The following is a 19,372-nucleotide window of genomic DNA, read 5'->3' as shown; positions in this document are numbered from 1 at the left end:
AGACCTAAATGCTTCTAAATGTTCTAGTATTACTTTTACAAGGAAGTTTTTTCCTGTTGACTTCAATTATACTCTTAATAATCAAGTACTTAAAAAGTGTAACAGCTTACGAGATCTAGGAGTTATACTTGATAGTAAATTAATTTTTAGAGACCATATAGATTCCATTATTAAAAAAGCTTATAAAGGTCTTGGATTTGTTCTTAGAAATACTAGGGATTTTAAACAAATAAAGTCGCTTAAAGTACTCTACTGCACATATGTAAGGACCCACTTGGAATACGCGTCCCAGGTATGGAACCCAATGTACGGTGACTATATTGATCGTTTGGAGAATATACAAAAAAGGTTTTTAAAGCACATTAATTATCGTTCCAAATCATGTATATCCGACTACATTTTATCTTGCAAAAAACATCACATATTGCCTCTGGTAAATCGTCGTGAGCTATCGGATCTCGTGTTTTTGCATTGTATTATGAGTTCTCATGTCGACTGTCCGGAACTGCTTCAATCTGTAGCAATATATGCTCCGCAAAGGAGGTTCAGGAGCATCCCCACTTTTTCAGTGCCTGTGGCAGCTACTAACTACAGACAAAATTCTTTTATTTATAGGGCATGTCGTGCGTACAATGAGCTTTCTCATGAGCTAGGCATGGATATTCTAGGACAAAAACTGACATCTTTTAGGACATCAATTATGAATAAGTTTTTTTCTGATTTAGTTTAGCGCAACCTTCTCTCACTTATTATTTCTTTTTTCTCTGTTTCTTGAGTTTTACTTTTTCAATTAGCATGTATTGTAGGTACATACGTTAATTTACTCATAAGTTAGCTTTTAATATGTTTCTATTAAGTCGGTTTTTACATTGCTTATTTTACTTCTATAAGTGAAGATTTGTAAATGGCTTCATATTGCTATTTTTCAGTTTGTGTTGTAAATTTAGTCGATAATCTTCCAGATAAATAAATAAATAAATAAATAAATAAATAAATAAAAGTTTGGTATACTAACCAAACCAATTATGTAAAATGGGCTGGCTGTCTGTCTGGGGCATATAGGTTGGAGAGCGGGGTAAGACAAGGTGGCCTGACATCGCCTACGCTCTTCAACATATATGTCAATGATCTCATTGTCGGGCTGAGTAGTATGCGTGTTGGATGTCGAATTGATGGAGTTAGCATCAACAATATAAACTATGCTGATGACATGGTACTGCTTGCCCCGACTTTGGGCGGTTTAAATCAATTGTTGTGCGTGTGTGAGTCATATGCCATGGAGCATGGGCTCATATATAATGTAAAAAAGTCGGAATACATGGTCTTTGGGGCCGCCGGTAAATGTCCTGAAACCAATCACAATATTACCCTGAACGGCATGAACATTCAACGCGTATCTAAATTTAAATACTTAGGACATATAATTGCCGAAGACCTTAAAGACGATGCCGACATTGAGAGGGAGCGTAGGGCGTTAGCAGTCAGAGGAAATATGCTGGCTCGCAGATTTTCCCGTTGTACAGAAGAGGTCAAACTCACCCTCTTTAAAGCCTACTGCCAGAATATGTACACGGGAGGTCTGTGGACTAGTCATACTAAAAAATCACTGGACGCCTTACGTGTTCAATATAACAATGTTTTTCGGATGTTGTTGGGACTGCCCCGTTACTGTAGCGCATCGGCGATGTTCGCTGAATATCAAGTAGATGGTTTTCCTGCAATTATACGGAAGAAGACCACATCGCTGATCCGCAGGGTGCGGAGTAGTCCGAATAGCATACTGACAACGTTGGCAGATAGGTATACGTCTCCTATATGGGTCTGCCTAGTGAGGAGATTGATTAGGGAAACGCACACGCCTTTGTAATCGCTCTCGCACTTTTATTGTTTCTATTTAATTTTCATTTTATGTTTCATGTCTCTGTCGGATTTACTAACTTAGGTTAAGTTTTACTAACAAATCTATGGACTTTTGTTGTCTGAAAATAAACGATTTTTATTTTATTTTTATTTTATTTTATTTATTTTATTTTATAGCCAAAATAATACGAAATACGAATCTTACAATATCGTACAGAAGAGGATAAATAAACCGTTCCACACTTCACGTATTTATCCTTTACGGGGTCGATAGGTAGTGTTAATACAGAGTCTCGAAAAAACTTGAAGGCCTCATTCAATTTCAGTTGAAAATTGAGATTCAGATTAATGACAAGTTGCTAGACCATGGGTTATTCCAAATTTAGAAGGCTTTCCCTTGAAAGACTTTTACAATCTGTTCGATAAGAGAATCAGCTAGCATAAGTACATACACTAAGTATGTTTTTCCTTTCTATCAGATGTATTTTGCCTATAATATAAAATATTACTTACCTAACCATCTGTCGGTAACCATGGACAACGCGTAATCAATACACGCCTATCCAGGGATGCTATTGATAGGTTTAAGATAAATAAAGTCATTGAACCCACCGGCGAGCGAGACACGACAGAGATTGATGTAGAAGCGAGGAAAATCTGTGATCCTATATCCTTATTCCAAAGGGAAACAAATATATTAATTTACGAAATTACTAGTTTCTACCCGCAGCTTAGATCGCGCGAATTGTGCGCCATCCGCAAAAGAATATAGGTTTTTCGCAAATTCCACGGGAACTATAGTTTTTAACAGGAAAAAAAGTAACCTTTATCCTTTTCCAGATTCTTAATTTCAACGCAATTTCACATAAATCGGTTCAGTAGATAACGCGTGAAGAGAAAACAAATTGTAATTGGGATTATACGAATGGCAGATGGACAAAGTCCATCCGAAGTCCAAGTTTGAGAGAGAGAAAAACATATTTTATATAGGTAAGTCAGGGTTTCATACGAAACGACTACTGTCTGACCTCCGTAACCTTGCATGGAAATCTATCTTACCCATACCTAATGTGACCCATGTTGATATAAAATAAGTATAAAAACTTGCTTTGTTTGTAAAAGCGGGACGTTTTTACTCTCGCTGGGGACAGCGGGAACACGGGAACAGCCTGAAAGAGGGACAATCCCGCCGAAAGCGGGACGTATGGTCACTTTACCCATACCTAATGGATCATGGTTTCATACCCAGTTATAAGTGCTTGCAGTTTCATCATGGTGTTTAACCCTCACCGTAAAAGAGAATGTATCATCAGTTTTATTATACGGATATCTTAACCGTTCGTCCACCGACACTCATGTCTCTTATTATAAGACTCTCTCTCTCTCTAAAATCATTGTGAATGCTTTTATGTTTGATATGACCACATTGGTACCTAAACTTAATGCAGGTTAATTGTTCGCCGCGTAAAAATTTATAAATCAATGTATTTTCGCCCCAAACTGAACGTTAGACCTCAATAGCTTCGCTCGCTCGGTTTAATAATTTTAAAAACAAATAATGTATAAAGAAACGTGTCAATTCATTTTAATTTCCTTCCACGTCACGAAAGGGATGAAGATCATCCATCTTGTGTAGTTTTAGCGAGTTCAAATTTCCTCTCAGGCGAAGTGGAAATGATCCGATTTGTACAAATTTAGTTACAAGTTTGAAAGGCATAGATATGGAGTGATGGTTATAAACCTCAGTTATTGATAAAATTACATATCCATGTTCATCCTTCACAGTTATTTTGAGAAATTTCTCTTTTGAAGTACCTACCCCGAAACGAAAATCTTGTTGCATGAACGAATTGACGAATATCGATGATGCAAAAGAAGTATGCAGGGAAAGTGGTGTGTGAAAATATGTGGTATCTGGGCGAAGTTGTGAGGTTCGTGTTCAGATGTATGCTATGCATTATCTCTTGCTTTTTCATTGACAATACTTTTGCCCGTTGCATAACTTCATTCTTGTGGAAATCTACAAAAATTAAAGTAATCCAGATAATAAGAGCTTTTGCGTTTTTTCGTCTCGATTCAAATTTACCCTTTTAGTCCTTACCTGTAAGTATGGTATGCTTATTTAATTCATTGTAAATGGATCGCAAGTATCATAGCTCCACTTAAGCCAACTTAAATATTACTTTTGACATTGACACACAAATATAACAAGATGCTGGTACAGCTATTGTACTAAACAGCGACGAATCCTTAACACGAAACGTAAGTGATCACTCAGAACAATTGTTCTGTCACAGCATCAATTGATACAAGGACATCAATTGGCCGAACACAAGTAAGGGGCTAAGTACTACCAAGCTTTACAGAACAATGCTATACGAGGGGCCGTTTCAAATTGATTTGTGATGGACCGTTAAGTGACAAGAATTAACAAACGTATTTTTATTACAGTAAACATGCAGGTTTTCAAAATAAAGATCATACAATTAAAAAAATACGTCTAGGTGGCATTAACAATAGTAGAACAACTAGATGAAATAGTATTAAGATTTGTAAAGAGAAGCTTAAATAAAATTACTTAAAATAAGTGTGGTGATATTAATGAGAAAGAAAAGATTAGTTAACACAGCTGATTAGTACCTATAGGCTAAATTGACTACACTAATAAAAATTAAAATTTATGATATCGTTACCTATCTACGCTTTTAAAATTAAGTACGTGTAATGAAAATAGCGAAAAAAAAACTATTTTAAACAAAGGTGATTAAAGAAGGATATAATTTAGTTATAACAGCTAATGCGAGGTTAGAATAACCAAATATTATTACAAGTATTGATGAGTAGGACCAGTCTAATGGAATCACGAACAAGTATTGGCATTGGCCACAATCACGTTGCCTAATAGAGTGCGATGACCTCAAATGATCTGATGCAGGCAAAAAAGACTAGAAAGTAAAGGCGTTCCACAGGGGACACCATTTGGGCCGATATGTTACATGTTATTTTTTTGCACTTGTAAATCATTCTCTCTATGAGATGATGAATAGATGACCTATATTGCGATTTTTATGTACCTAGATTTTTTGTATTTTTTCTCAAGAAAGCTTATTATTTATGATCGCCCTAAAGAGAAATAACAGTAACTCTTTATTCTTTTATCACAGATAGTTTGAGCGGGACTTCGCTCCCGTGGGTACAGGTAGCAGATGTTACTCGTGAGGTTTTGTTTGTCTCCATGCCAAAGTTTATAAAAATCGGTCGAGATGGTTTTAAGGTTATTCGTTACAAATTTTCAAAAATCAAAAGTAGTAATCTTATGTTCTTCTTTCTTCTGTTCTTTCTATAATGCAATTAATAAAGTTTATAGCATACATAATCCCAAATTCTTTGAATTCCACAATATTAATAACTTGCTTATTTACTCAGAAATCATGAAAATAAAGCTTAACAGTGAACTCAGCTTAACTAGCTAAAAGCCAAACAGATTGGCCATTCGGAATCTAATTAGAATTGTGAAAAGAATTCAGAAATAGTTCGCTGTTCACTGAATAGTTTCCGTTAGTCAGCGATTCAGTTTTTTGTTAGGAAACAAACTTCAACAAAAAGTGTTCTGAAATGGATTTAATTTTTTTCGTTTTTCCATAAGGAAAATCAGGCGGGTTAACTCAGGTTATGTGGTAACTAGTTACTCGTAAAGTACACCCATCGTTTCTCGATGACAGTGAACAGCTTGCTTGCAAATTCGCAAACATTTCCTCTTTGACGACAAAACGTGTGACGTGTGTCTACGAAAGCGCATCATTGAGGTCAAAACATAATGGCAGTATATTGGAAGACATGAACATAAACACATGAAAGTAATACAGTCGGAGTAAATGAAAGGCTTGGATTTGTTACAGACTATAATAAAGCCTGCTTGGTTGGTTTTGTTTCGGATTCGGACCATGGGAATTCCTTAAAATACTTCCACTATTAATATTTCTTCCGCTCTTCCCTATTTTATTCCTACTTTATTTTAGAAGAGAACAATTCAGTTTTAGCTTACTTTAAGAAAGTAGAAGCTTACACATCGGTAGGTATATCCGTGGATAATGAAGTGAGTTTAAACTTTTTTTTTGTGAAAATATTAATGCTTCTTCACGCAAGTAGAAAAAACATCCCCATCAGTGGATATCAACTTTAAAGAGATGTGACTTACTTTTTTACGGCCGGCCCATACGAAATTAAAATCACCATGCTTTTTTTTGATGCACTACATGTAAGTATGTCCAATCCAATAATATTCAAGGGAAGGTGGAGTGGCTCTTTTCTTTTCTACTCTGTCAGAAACCGCAGAGCAAAACGTCGCTGGTCTATCCTCTATAACCAACTTAATAGTATTCACTAAGTTCTTTGTTTTATACACATCACATATGTAGTCTGCGGTTATTTCCACTTCGCCGATTGAGATGTGAGAAGGGTAACCACATCTTAGTTTAAATCTGGAAAATAGACATTTGTGCTGTTTGAATTAACTTTAAAATCAAGGAGAGAGTGACATTAAATAATGTCTACGTGTCCATACACATTCCACTTTTTTTGTAACGTATGTAAGGTTTCTTCCATTGTCACCAAATTACTCCCTTTCTACTCATATTTTCTTTATTATTTAATCTTTTACCTTTATTCATCTTCCAACGAACTACGAACTTACGAACCAAACACTTTTAATTTTTTTCTTGATTTATGCTTTATAATAGTTGAGTTAAAAAGAAATAAATAAAAAAATGCTTGAATAAAACAGATAAAATAATTCTTTTGGTTAAAAAAAGGATACCTGGATGTCTTTCATTCAGCAGTGGCTAGAAGAATTAAGAAAAAGTCCTATTTAATACCAAGCAGTTGGTTACCATGGCGAGGGACGTGGTGGACGAATGGCGAGCCACATTAGTCCACTCTGTATGACTCAATGTTTGGATTCACAGATCATTCAAACACGAAGTTAGAATAATGCCCTCTCGGATATCCAAGTGAGAAACATGTATAAACACATAAGTAAATTGTAGTTTCATGTCATTTAACTTGACCATGCCCATCACTTTGGTTAAAATACATAACAGATTGCAGACTAACATAATATAACATATAATCACGTCTATCCCTTGCGGGGTAGACAGAGCCAGCAGTATTAGAAAGACTGAGAGGCCACGTTCGGCTGCTTGGCTCAATGATACCTATATGTAATTGAGATTCAAATAGTGGCAGGTTGCTAGCCCATCGTCTAAGATATCTTTTCCATGGATGTCGTAAAAGGCGACTAAAGGGAAAGGCTTTGAAACTTTGAAATACTTCTTGTAAGTGATTGGCTAGCAACTTAGTTTATAGTTGCAAAAATTTGCTCTGCATTGACATTAACGAAACTTTATGGTGCCCTTGTACACTACGAGACTTTTTCCGCAAAATTTCCGATTATTCCCGTTTCTTCCGTACGTGGGAATAATGAGAAACATGTAGCCTTTCTTTAACAAATATAAATACATATTAACTTTATTGTCCATAAAAAAATACATATGTAGTAAGTAGGAACATAAATTATGAATATGTTGAGCGAAGGCGGACTTATCGCTAAGCAATCTCTTCCAGCCAACCTTTGGGTAGTGAAAGATGAAATCCTGAACCGGGCGGGCAGCATACTTAACAGATATTTATACAAAACTTTGTCAAAAACGGTAAGCGATTCAGCTGTGAAGGAGTTTATTAAAGTTAGCGACATCAAATAACATTTATAATGGATACAATTAATACTCTTCCTCAGTCATTTATTATCAAGAGTGTAAGTTGATATCGTAAGGGTCACGTGCAAAAAACTGCATACAATGTGTTACAATGCATCGGACCATACTGCATATCGCGTAGCTAAGCGTTTTATGAATAAACCACCAGTTGGATATTTGATAACGCATTCTATCATTTGTTATTTTTTAACCCACGATAAAGAAAGAGTATGTATGGAAAAGATATCCTAGTTCTACAATAAAATGTGCCCGTAATTTTCTAATTGGGCCAACCAGGTAAATGAGGCCTTCTTGTGACTTCTGGCATTGTCTTACCGTGATGGGTGAAGACGTGATATACCTAAGCATGTGTAACAATTAGAAAAGACAAGAACGATGAAATTGTAATCTTGTGAACAATACATATACAAATAATAGTTAAATTTTAGGGTAATAGCTTTCCCTGCAAAGATTGCGGGCTTGGAGGTCAGGTCAGAGTCATTTTGTGTAAAAACTTAGCTTCCAAAACAAACAGCTGAACGTGGTCTATCAGTCTTTTCAAGACTGTTGGCTCTGTCTACCCCGCAAGGGATATAGACGTGATTGCATGTGACATATGTATGTGTGTGTGTGTGTGTGTATATGTAAGTACTTAGCTTCCCAATCCAAGATCATAGGTGCACTTCAGGCTCCTTTTGGAACCGACTAGACGCAACCTAGCCAGGAGGATGAAAAGTCACCAAACGCCTACTATGAAACTGTAAACTTGTGAAAGTAGCGGGAAGTAGAGAAAATAGTCGATAAAATAACTAGTTATACGAAAACCCATGCAATAATGTACTAATGACACGTCATTATGTTTTTACTGCAGTGTGTCTGCTATTGGAGCAGAACAATAATGCACAAATTGGCACTGTTGTGTGACAGTGCTGTAGAAAACTTGGTGATACTACCTACGTTTCTGATGATGAAATACTTTTACCACACTTAGAGAAACTCATTTGCAGAAATTTCGAAACTTAGTATAAAATAGTAAATTAATATCAATCAATATTTTGATTTTGGCGAATTATAAGACTAAATATTCCAGTTTCTGTCATCATATCATAGAAAAACAGTTTGAAATAAGTAGGTAAGTGCTTTATGATTAAATATATTTAAACAAAGGTTTAAGCTGGCAATTATACTATAGTTCTTTGTAAGATAGGATATAGGTATGTCCTCCTTTTGTGTTTTAGTTTAAAGTCTGGGCAAAATATAGAGTAGGTAGATACAATTTCATTTCGGTAGGTAGTCAACCTTATGTTATGCCGAAATAACTCATTTCGCGAAAGAAGTCGCGCACCACAGCTTGTATCGAAATAAAATTGTTTGTTTGTAAACTCGATTTGTAAAATCAATTCTCACAATTTTTAGTTGGTTATAATTAATATACACTACTTTCTGTTACATATCCGACTGTATTAAACCTATTCGAGTTCCGTTCTTATGTGTTGTGCTACAGAATCTTAAAGATCCAATTCAGACACGATAAAACACGAAAATGTACAATTTATTTTAACTAAATCGCATACTCGTTAAGGCTAAACTGCTCCACAATACCTTTATTGCAATGACAATGCCATACAATGAGCAATTCAGCAAGTTTTATTACAGTGAAATAGAAAGGACTGTTAAAATGTAATTTTTCTTGCCATATGCTCCTTGGCCAGGTGTAGTGACCACACGACACGCTGCCAGTGCAGCAGACCGTTGAAACAGTGGGGTGACCAGGGTTTAAGTTAGAAAATTTTTTTTTTGACCAACTTTTACTAATAAACTGGAGCGTGCATAAATAGTAAGTAACTATGAATAGTATATGATACCGAAGTATCATATAGTTATTTGTTTATAAGGACATTGATATATGTACCTGTTTCTTGGTGTACATTTTAAATGTAGCTGACAATTTCAGGCTTACATTGATGAAAATCCTTACAATTAAATATACGATTTATATTTTAGACAAAGGGTGCGATATCTATTTTATTTTGGCACTTGGAGCACTGATGGAATCGAAGGAAATCCTTACCAATGCCATGTTGTCTGTTCCTGGAATATCTTTCTCATTGAAGTTATCCCATATCTCCCTACTAGCTGGTCGCCCTGTAACCGCCTGGTTGCGTCACGACACGGCCTACGATCGCGATAAGATCGCCGACAATGACGGCTCATATTTAGTGACTGCTCCATCTTTAGTTGGGCAATTATGATGAAACAACACATAGTTTCTTATTTGGTCTGATTCTTGCGAATTTGGGACGATTCCGAAGGTAAACCTTCATTCACGAACATTGACAAAATAAATTATTTCTATCTTGCTGTTCGGTTAATTTTAGGTATCTAGAGAGGTTAGAATATGGCTTATGGTGAATTTTGGAAATTCCCGTCTTAAACTTCGGCTGTGTATTGTCTCCAATCACTAGCGGAAAAGGTTCATAACATGAATTTTAAAAAACTGGGTATTCTTATGGCGTACGTAAATTCTGATAATTTCTTTACCCGCGGAAATACTAGAAATCGTCTCTAATGCGCTTTTAGACCGCTAATGGCATCTGTATACTTACTTAATTTAAATACCTCTAGACTCAGGGGTATGGTCTATGCGTATTTACATATAAGTCAGTCAGTATGCTCTTTATATAGCAAAACATTTATTACTTTTAATTTAATTCCCACTAAGACGGATGTTCCACGAACTACTAGTTTGAACAAATAAAATATGACTGACACATCTATCAACGTGTAGCCAAAACAAGAACGAATTTCGCTGAAAGATATTTAGATAGTTATGATGACAAAGATATCCGCTAAGGAAAAATTCGAAATTGTTTATTTTATATGTGGAAATTCTCACGGGAGTGAAACAAACACTCAAAAGCAAAGTACATAAATAAATTCATTACACTAACAGCAACTTCAGCAAAATTTTAGCACACAAGTCGATTTCATAAGTGACCCCCGTTCGCGGGCGAATGGAAGTCCCGCTAGCTATGACGTCACACGCTAATCGATTCAACCCATGTGCACTCGATTACTCGATTCGAGTGGCCAAGGCCCACTGACGTGAATAACACAAATGCACTGGGCCAATTATTCTATACAAAATTACAGCAGATTTTTGACCCCCTTTAGAAACGCCCCCAGACTGCATGGCTGGTTTTGTGATATTAATGAATTAAGTATGTGTACTGAAATTCACCATCAAAGCAGGAATAATTCTACACTACAAGTAGTTGCATTAACTTACACTCACACCAATAGCAAAGCAATCAACGTTGAAATGGTAAAAATTATATTTTTCATGGCCAATATGAAGTCCAGAGTAGGTAATTATTGAAGTCGGTGCCGGGACCCCACTAACTTAGTTATTCACATTTCGTGTCGTGTGCATGTGCCTGCATTTAGTATCGTAATTACGTTACTATCTATAACTGTGAGAATCTGAGAGATAAACGCGGGTTCAAACAATTAAATTGAATTCAAATAGTTGATAAATAGCGTTTATGTTTGTATGTTCCGTGTTTGTTCTGATATCTCTAGGCGCCGATGTGTTAAAAGTCACGAACAAGGGTAACGTGACGTGTTCATCATCATGTCCACTGATTTGTCTTTTTGTAAGATGGAGATTCATTCATGGCTTACATCTTTCATTGGAAAGATTTAGTCTCTGCCTACTCTAAGAAAGAGGCGTGACTATATGATGATAACGATAATGATTTGTCTATTAATCATAACCTGCACGTAAATTAAGATCAGGATAACAAGATAATTCGACCTAACCAATAATTCTTCCTCAGTAGGTAACCTTTACCTGTGTTGTATTCTCAGCTGTAGTACTTCGTGATCTGGGGTCCGCAACCCACGACTTAATTATTCAAAGCACCAACAAATGTGGAGCCACAAAATACATTCTTCTTGTTTCTTTATTAAACATCTTCCCTCTATTTTATGACGCCATTTGCAAAGACACGTTAGGCCGTATTGGCATTCACATTGAGCCAACCGCTGGCCTCAGCGTAAAGACAGTGTTGTTGAATATTACTGGATAAAAGGACGTTGGTTTTAAGTCAGTCTTATGCCAGCCGCATATCATTCTCAAAACTGGTATTGTGACTAGGTACCGATGGCCATACGAATTTTCATTGTATTTAAGCTCTTCGGCTTTATTCGATAGGAATATACTCTGCCTATATTTCATACCTGCTTCCATGGATGTCGTAAAAGGCGGGTAAGGCTTATAAACTTTCGATTCCTTTTTTGGGCGAGGGGCTGTCACTATTTGAATCTCGATTCCGCCATTGAGCCATATAGCAGGACGCCGCCTTTTTAAGACTGCTGGCTCTGTCTACCTTGCCAGGTATATAGACGTGATTATTGTATGAATGTCCCATTCATTCCCTTTTTTACACAGTGGTCATGTACTTGGCCAGTGGCTTGACTAATGTGAACAGTGACTTGCACCAGATGTCGTCAATAAGGGCCTGTAATAGACATTTCTAAAGGAGCCGAAGCCATCTGAATGGATCCTATTGTGCTGGGACTCGCCATAAAGAAATGGCAGTAAGTCAGATTTGGGTGTATGTATATATTACAATGTTTTGAAAACAATAAATATATTATTTGACAGGTGTGAACAAAAACATTTGAGTTATTTAGTTTACCTGAGGACTGGTGCCGTAGTAATTTGCAAACGGGCGAATGAATGGAAATTTGCAGATAATATAAAGATTTATGATAACTTATTAAGTTATTACCTCAAATTTAAATACAATTGGAACACACGATGTTCAAATAACTATATTGAAAAAAGATACCTTTTGAAAGTTTTCCACAAAAATATTGGGCCTAATTATCTCGGTGTGTAAAAGTGAGTTTATTGTTCATGGAAGTTTAACAGTCTAATTAATTTTGAGTAAGTCAGTGTTACCATGCCAACACTACTAACTTGCAAAACGCAAAAATTACTATAGTAAATATAAATAAATCCGTCTCGAAGGACCATTTAGATGTAAGTACGAAGTACTTACAGTCTGTCTATGTCTAAACTACACCTTTTAGAAGTTGGTTAATAGGATTTGATTTGAAATATGATCTGTGTCTTCTTGAAATCAATGTTATTGAATGTTTATGCACTTACCACGTACGCAAAATGCAAACACAAAGCAGATGTACTAAGTATATGCATTGTACTTACATAATAGTATTCATAGTATAAGTTCGTTTCAGACACCAGAGTCATCAACCTAGTTGCACCTTTCTACAGACCTTTCATTCCTTGAAGAGACCACATAAAAATCATGCCCATTCACGATAACTTTTTATCTGAACCACGGGCTAATCAATAAGCGTATTGTTACAATACTAGGTTATGTGAACAACGGTTCCCGCGTGGGAGATGTTTGTGACTGAATGCACTATTTATAGGTTATTTATGTTCGTTTTCACTTTAAACTGTGTGAAAGATTGTACTGATATGGTGCTGGGTCTATAAGAGAAGTAACAAAAATGTGTTTTTCCCGCGCATTTTGAAATGACAGTCGATGGAAAGGCTAAAACTTTTTGGATTACTTTTTTAAGGCGATTGTCTAAAACAATTCCTGAACATAAATTCCAGCAGTAAGTCACTAAATGTGGCCTTCGAGTCTCTTGTGGTTATTGCTTCTGTCTACCCCGATGGGATAGACGTAAATGTCTAAAGAAACACTACACTCACTATTTGCTTTATCGGATTGTCGCAAAAAAGGCTTTGGAAGCCAGACTTATCGTTTATGCGGATAGGTGCAGGTTAATTTGTGTCTATATTGTAGGTACTTTTTTGGTTTTTTTTTACCTCAAACGAAAACTGAATTTATAAAAAATATTAATTATTTTTCGGGCAAACAAACTTGGTCACCTTTTCACTCTTTTTCTGCCTTTATTGTATAGTGTCTCTCAGCTATTCTATAGTCACCCAATAATTAGAACGCTCAATATACTTTCCGATTAATGACTTCAACACATCTAGTCTATAAAAAGTTAAGATTAACGACAGCTGGAAGCAAGCGTTTATTTATAATCTGTGCACAAACGGCAACTGTACTGAACTGCTGAGTAACCATCGGTCTATAATCTACCATCCGTCTATAATACACTGCCATCACTACATCATGGATAAACATGTCTTGATGGATAACAAACAACCTTGCTTCAAACTAAACACTTAATATTTAGGTTTGGGAATATAAATAGTTTATTTTCTAAGAAAAAGGAAACAGTATCTGTGTTTGTCCTTTGGCGATTTGTCTTGATATGATGTTTCAGTTTAAAATTAACATAAAAACTATTGGCTTACAACGCAGTAACTCAATGGTAATTTCATACCTATTACAATATTTCATTTTCTATGTTCACGCACCAAAGTTTCCAAAAGGAATAATTAATTCCAGAACTCTGTCTTACGCTAAATCCGACACGGTTTAGCCTCAAAATAGATTTCTTAATGAAGCCCATTAATAATTCCTAACCCTAAACCCAATTAAAGCTCGTAATTTTGAAATATCTTCGACATTGCTTCCTTGTTATATTTCGACACATTGTTTTCTTCGGGGTTTCGCTCACGTTAAAATGTACAGCAATCATGCATATAATACAAATATCAATCCTCACATTTGAGTTCATAGAGTGATGATACTTAATCCAAACATGATATGAGCTATTGGTCATGTAAGTTTAGATCTCAAAGTCGACGAATTGATTTCATTCCTGTACTTTGCAAGCAACAAACAACGATAATTAAGACACCGATGTATTTTTATGCTACCCCATAAGCGCATGGATCCAATTCCACACATTCAATCCATCCTAACTTTACAATATACTACATCAGCGTATCCTAACCCGGTGTTATCCAAATGACAGTGAAAATCACATTAAAGTCCGTTGCGTGGTACAGGCGTCAGATATACATGCAGAAAGTTACTCGTACTTCGTTTTATTATTCTCGCATAACGGGAATATGGTGATCCGCTTCGACTTGTGTCGTGATGTAACATAGATATTCATCGTATTTTACTGGATATCTAAGTATGATCTTTATATTCTTACTGTGGGATCTTGGTCATACCCTTTTCAATAAAGCTCCATACGGCTTCTTATTCTTACGTAGGTATCTACCCTCTTACCACTATAATAATTGAGTGAAGTTATTTTCCAATTAGCAATCTTTCAAACGTTATGTTACTTCTAACTATACTTAGTAAATTTTTTTATTGTACCTTTACTTCTGATTGAGGTTTAATTTAACTTTTTTAAAGTTGACTCTACTTTGAATACAGTATTGCAGGTTTAAATCTGATCTCCTGATTCAAAGGATAAAGTGGAAAAGCTAATTCAAAGGGCATTTTATATTTGGTTTCCAACATTTAAGTTAAGTGTAAGTTTTTCTAGATTTGCTATGTCTTAAAGAATGGCAATATTTTATAGGCAGAATGCGTATATTTCGCTTATATTAAAACCATATAATCATGTATCTTTGTCCAAAGAGTAGGCAGAAAAAATAAATTTTCACTTGCCATGATGTCTACATTCTTCTTTTGCTTCATCCAAACTGTGATATATTTTCAAGTCGTTACTATTGTTCCAACTTAGGCACATCTAGTATGTATTTGTCAATATTTCGCTTATATTAAAACCATATAATCATGTATCTTTGTCCAAAGAGTAGGCAGAAAAAATAAATTTTCACTTGCCATGATGTCTACATTCTTCTTTTGCTTCATCCAATCTGTGATATATTTTCAAGTCGTTACTATTGTTGCAACTTAGGTTCATCTAGTATGTATTTGTCAGTTGTATATCCCACTGCTAGAGATTTTGATTCGACCTGTATTATGCGAAACTTTTTCAATATGCGACGCGGGCTGGCGCTCGAGTGCGCCAAATGAGGCGTACGGTATTATTGCTTTATATGACTTCTCGATATTACGAGTATACCAGTATGATTCCATACATCTGTAAATGATCTCTTAAAAGATGTACTAAAAAAAGAGTACAAGATTACTTCGTATGCTCGGCTCCTTTTTTGTTACAACATTGAAAACGTCTTCCGTGCAACGAAAATTTTGAAACAAATAAGACAAGGAGTAGTATTCTGATATAAAAATACAAAAAATTTCGCAAACATAAGACAAAGAAAACAAAATGTGTGTAAGGTGATCTTATAAATGTTCTTCACCATGGATGTCGTAAAAGGCGACTAAGGGATAGACTTATAAACTTGGGAAACTTTTTTAGGCGACAACCTAGCACCCTGTCAAAATATAAATCTCAATTTTATCATTAAGCCGAACAGCTGAATGTGGCATATAAGTCGTTTAAATACTGTTGGCGCCTGTCTACCCCGCAAGGGATATAAACGTGATTATATGTATGTATGTACAAATGTTCTACTCTAGATTACAAGAAACAATCCATTGAAAGAAACTTGTCACTTAAACAACTGTCCTGCACAGAAAATACAAAACTTTCCCGGCAGGTTCGGCACGATTACGGAACTTTTATAACATGACAAAGAACTTAGTTAACAGCAATACGAGTTTTCGTTCTGTTTGATATGATTTTGAGATATTATGCGGACCAATGGACTGAAAACTGAGGATGTAGCAGGCTGGATCAAGTGGACAGATGAATGTCAGAGAGCGGAGTCCGGTCCTAAATCATTATGGTGGAGGGAGCAAATGCAAAGAATTTTAAATGTGAATTACCGTTTCCACCGTTTGTTTCATTGACCTTCTTTTAATTAATGGTCTCCATTCTGGGTTAGTCAATCAATATTTCATAACTTTACGACCAGCTGAAACGCTTCCTCCGAAAAATGAAAAATTAGCTTCTCTATTGGGGTCAGTGTGAACAACGCAACGACGAAAATTAGTCGTGCGCGTTTTACGAGCACTTTAAATAGGTATTTTGCTATATAATACGGTTAGTTAAAATATCCAGCTTTACAACTAACTGCTAACTTATTTAACAGACTTTGATCAGTTTCATTTGACTCTCTTGCGTACCTATCAAGACAGCGCCAGAATATAAGTATTGCTATTCTGAATCGTATCATGGCATTTTGACGTGGTCGAAATTATGATCACCATATGGATGTAAAGATCTGTTTCATTTTATCATTATTAGGTTTTGTTGTTAGTTTTAGCTGCAGCATCGTCGCTTTTACTATATCATGACGCCCCATCTATCCACGGCTCAAACATAATCCATCTAATCTAATAATAACATCCTCTTCTTTATGCATGACCCTAAAAGACGAGCATCTTATAAAAACATGGGGTCGTATACACGTGCCATATTTTTTCCTATCTAAAAAATTATTTATCTAAACGACATTCGTATAAAAAAGGGATGGATCGCCAGGGGTGTTGACCGAATTTGGGCCAAGGTCGTTCGGGGTAAAACGCCGGGACTCAGTGCCGACACCCACCCTGCGTAATGCAATAGGGGATGACGTCACGAACAAGTTGCTTTGTTTTGAAGTTATAATCGATTTTGGGATCGCTTTATGCTAGAAATGAGAGGTTAATGAATTTCTAGCTTGTTATCATCACTTTTGTGGTCTTATTAAAATTTTATTACTTTTGTGTACAGGCTTTCATTTTTGTTCTAAACTTTCTCTAATTTTCTTATTGAGTGATGTATAGTTAATTGTCTTAATGCCTTACTTATTACTGTATGCACACTGAAAAAATAGTCCACATTTACATTAACTAGAAATAAATATGCACGAAAATGTAACAATACAGTAATGACTACCAATTAAAATTTTCAATGATTCCCTTATTGGAACTATTTGTGTGCTAAGTGCTTTAAGTATCTGGTCTTATCTGATCTAACTTTCGCCGTGGCGTCTTTTCCTTGATTAAATACCTATATCAAAATATAATTTGCTAGTACCTATCTAAATCATCGTTTTTTTAATATTTTATCTTTCTTCCTTCTTACTCTTTTTCGTATTAGTGTATAATTCACGTCGCCTGCCCCCAGGAACTTGAATTTGGCAAATAGGCCAAGGTCGTTTCGGCTCGCTCGTTTGCTAGCCAGATATGGATCCCAAGACATTACTAAACTGTGAGAGGATTATACTTGAAATATATTTCTACTATTTCCCAAAAAAATTCTGACATTAATGTATTAGAATTAATTAATTCAGATATTTGCTATCAATCAACTGCTGTACAAAGTAAGAGCGTTTATAATCATACAAATTGATAATATCTTCAAGGTAAGTGATAATGAGGTATAATTTCTTAAGATATAAAAATGGGGATTGAAGGAGACCAATATTTTCATAGTCATAAAAATAAAAATAACGGCTTCCCCTTATAATCGGAGTATAATCGGACCCCCAGTTGTAAAATAATGAGGCGTTGAATTAATTTCACCACTGTAAAAATAGCGATATAAGCGAGCACGCAAATTAAATAAGCAAAGTTAAAAGCGTAGCGGTTAGTCGAGTTAACCATGAAGCGATTAGTGATAAAAAGATAATTGATATGATATCCCGTGCTGACACTAGTAGAATGTCATAACCTGCAGATAAAAAGCATTATAACCGTTAAAGGATAAAATCAAAACATAACATTAGTCATTGCAATACAGATAAAGATAGCATGCAAAAATTATAAAAACAAGATGAGTTGTTAAGGTATAAATATAAAATGTATCACGTAAAAAATACATATGTTGAGTACATATTACAGAATTAAGAAAGTACAGAATTAAAAAACATAAAGTGTGCTAACAATGTTTTGCTGCTATCATTGTAAACACAAATGGATCGTGGTTCAATATTTTGAGTATTGAATAAATCGTAACATTCTATCAATTGCGTCAAATTCCCAAAAGTAAATTATACATCATGTTGAATTAGACAAAGAAAGGACGAACTGGTTTCAATTCACGGTAAATTAGGCTTATCTAATCAGAGTGTTACAAGGCTGTGCAGTTATCTCATTAGAGAAAGACATCAATTTACATGCAGGTATTATCAGTTTATCACGAACCTTTCAAGAGGAATCTCAAATTTACTTTGTAATATTTATTTTCGGATTGCAATAATCACTGCATTAAAAATATTAATATCAGGTTTGCCATAGAGATTATACTTAACAAACTACAGTCTAGGCAGACATTTTTATTATTTAACCTTAAACGATGAATTTATAGAATTTACGAATTTCATTCAATAAATTTATCGACGAATCCTTAAGACAGGCCGAACTTTTTTCTGATTAGACTAATCTTCGATGAAGCATTAAATTATTAAAAGTTTTTTCGCAAGTAGTCGAAATGGTTTGGAATGGATAAATGGAAACTATTAGTAGGTGTCTTTTGAAAACACCGATGTTCACTACTTGGTATTAAAAAACAAATAACAACGGTCGCACTAGCAAAAGGATATGCGCAAAAAAACCTTTGTTAAAAATCGATGATTTTAAAGATAATCTGTCGAACAAAAGGCGATTGACCACCAACTTTCTTTTCAGAAAAAAGTGCTTGCTTAACAAGTGGATGAATCGTCATATTAAATGTCTTGAGTGTACTCAGAACTACACAGACGACACGCGTTTTCCTAGAAAACGCATATAATGAAGTAAAATCATTTGAGAGCAGATGTCATATAACTTTACCTATGTAAGTACTTGCAACCAGTTACCGCATAGCTGTTAGGTGAG

The 19,372-nt window shown here is 35.3% G+C and overlaps 1 protein-coding gene across 1 annotated transcript in view; it reads right to left on the bottom strand.

Moving 5' to 3' along the window:
- The window catches only part of LOC106135970 (serine/arginine repetitive matrix protein 1), a 55,214-nt gene that overhangs the window by 35,018 nt on the left and 824 nt on the right, over positions 1-19,372 (bottom strand). The gene's annotated exons all lie outside the window — the stretch shown is intronic.

This window comes from Amyelois transitella, chromosome 24 (genome assembly GCF_032362555.1).
Source record: "Amyelois transitella isolate CPQ chromosome 24, ilAmyTran1.1, whole genome shotgun sequence".
Taxonomy (NCBI): Eukaryota; Metazoa; Arthropoda; class Insecta; order Lepidoptera; family Pyralidae; genus Amyelois; species Amyelois transitella.
Note: the sequence above shows the minus strand (reverse complement) of the source record. Positions and strands in the feature narration are given on the sequence as shown.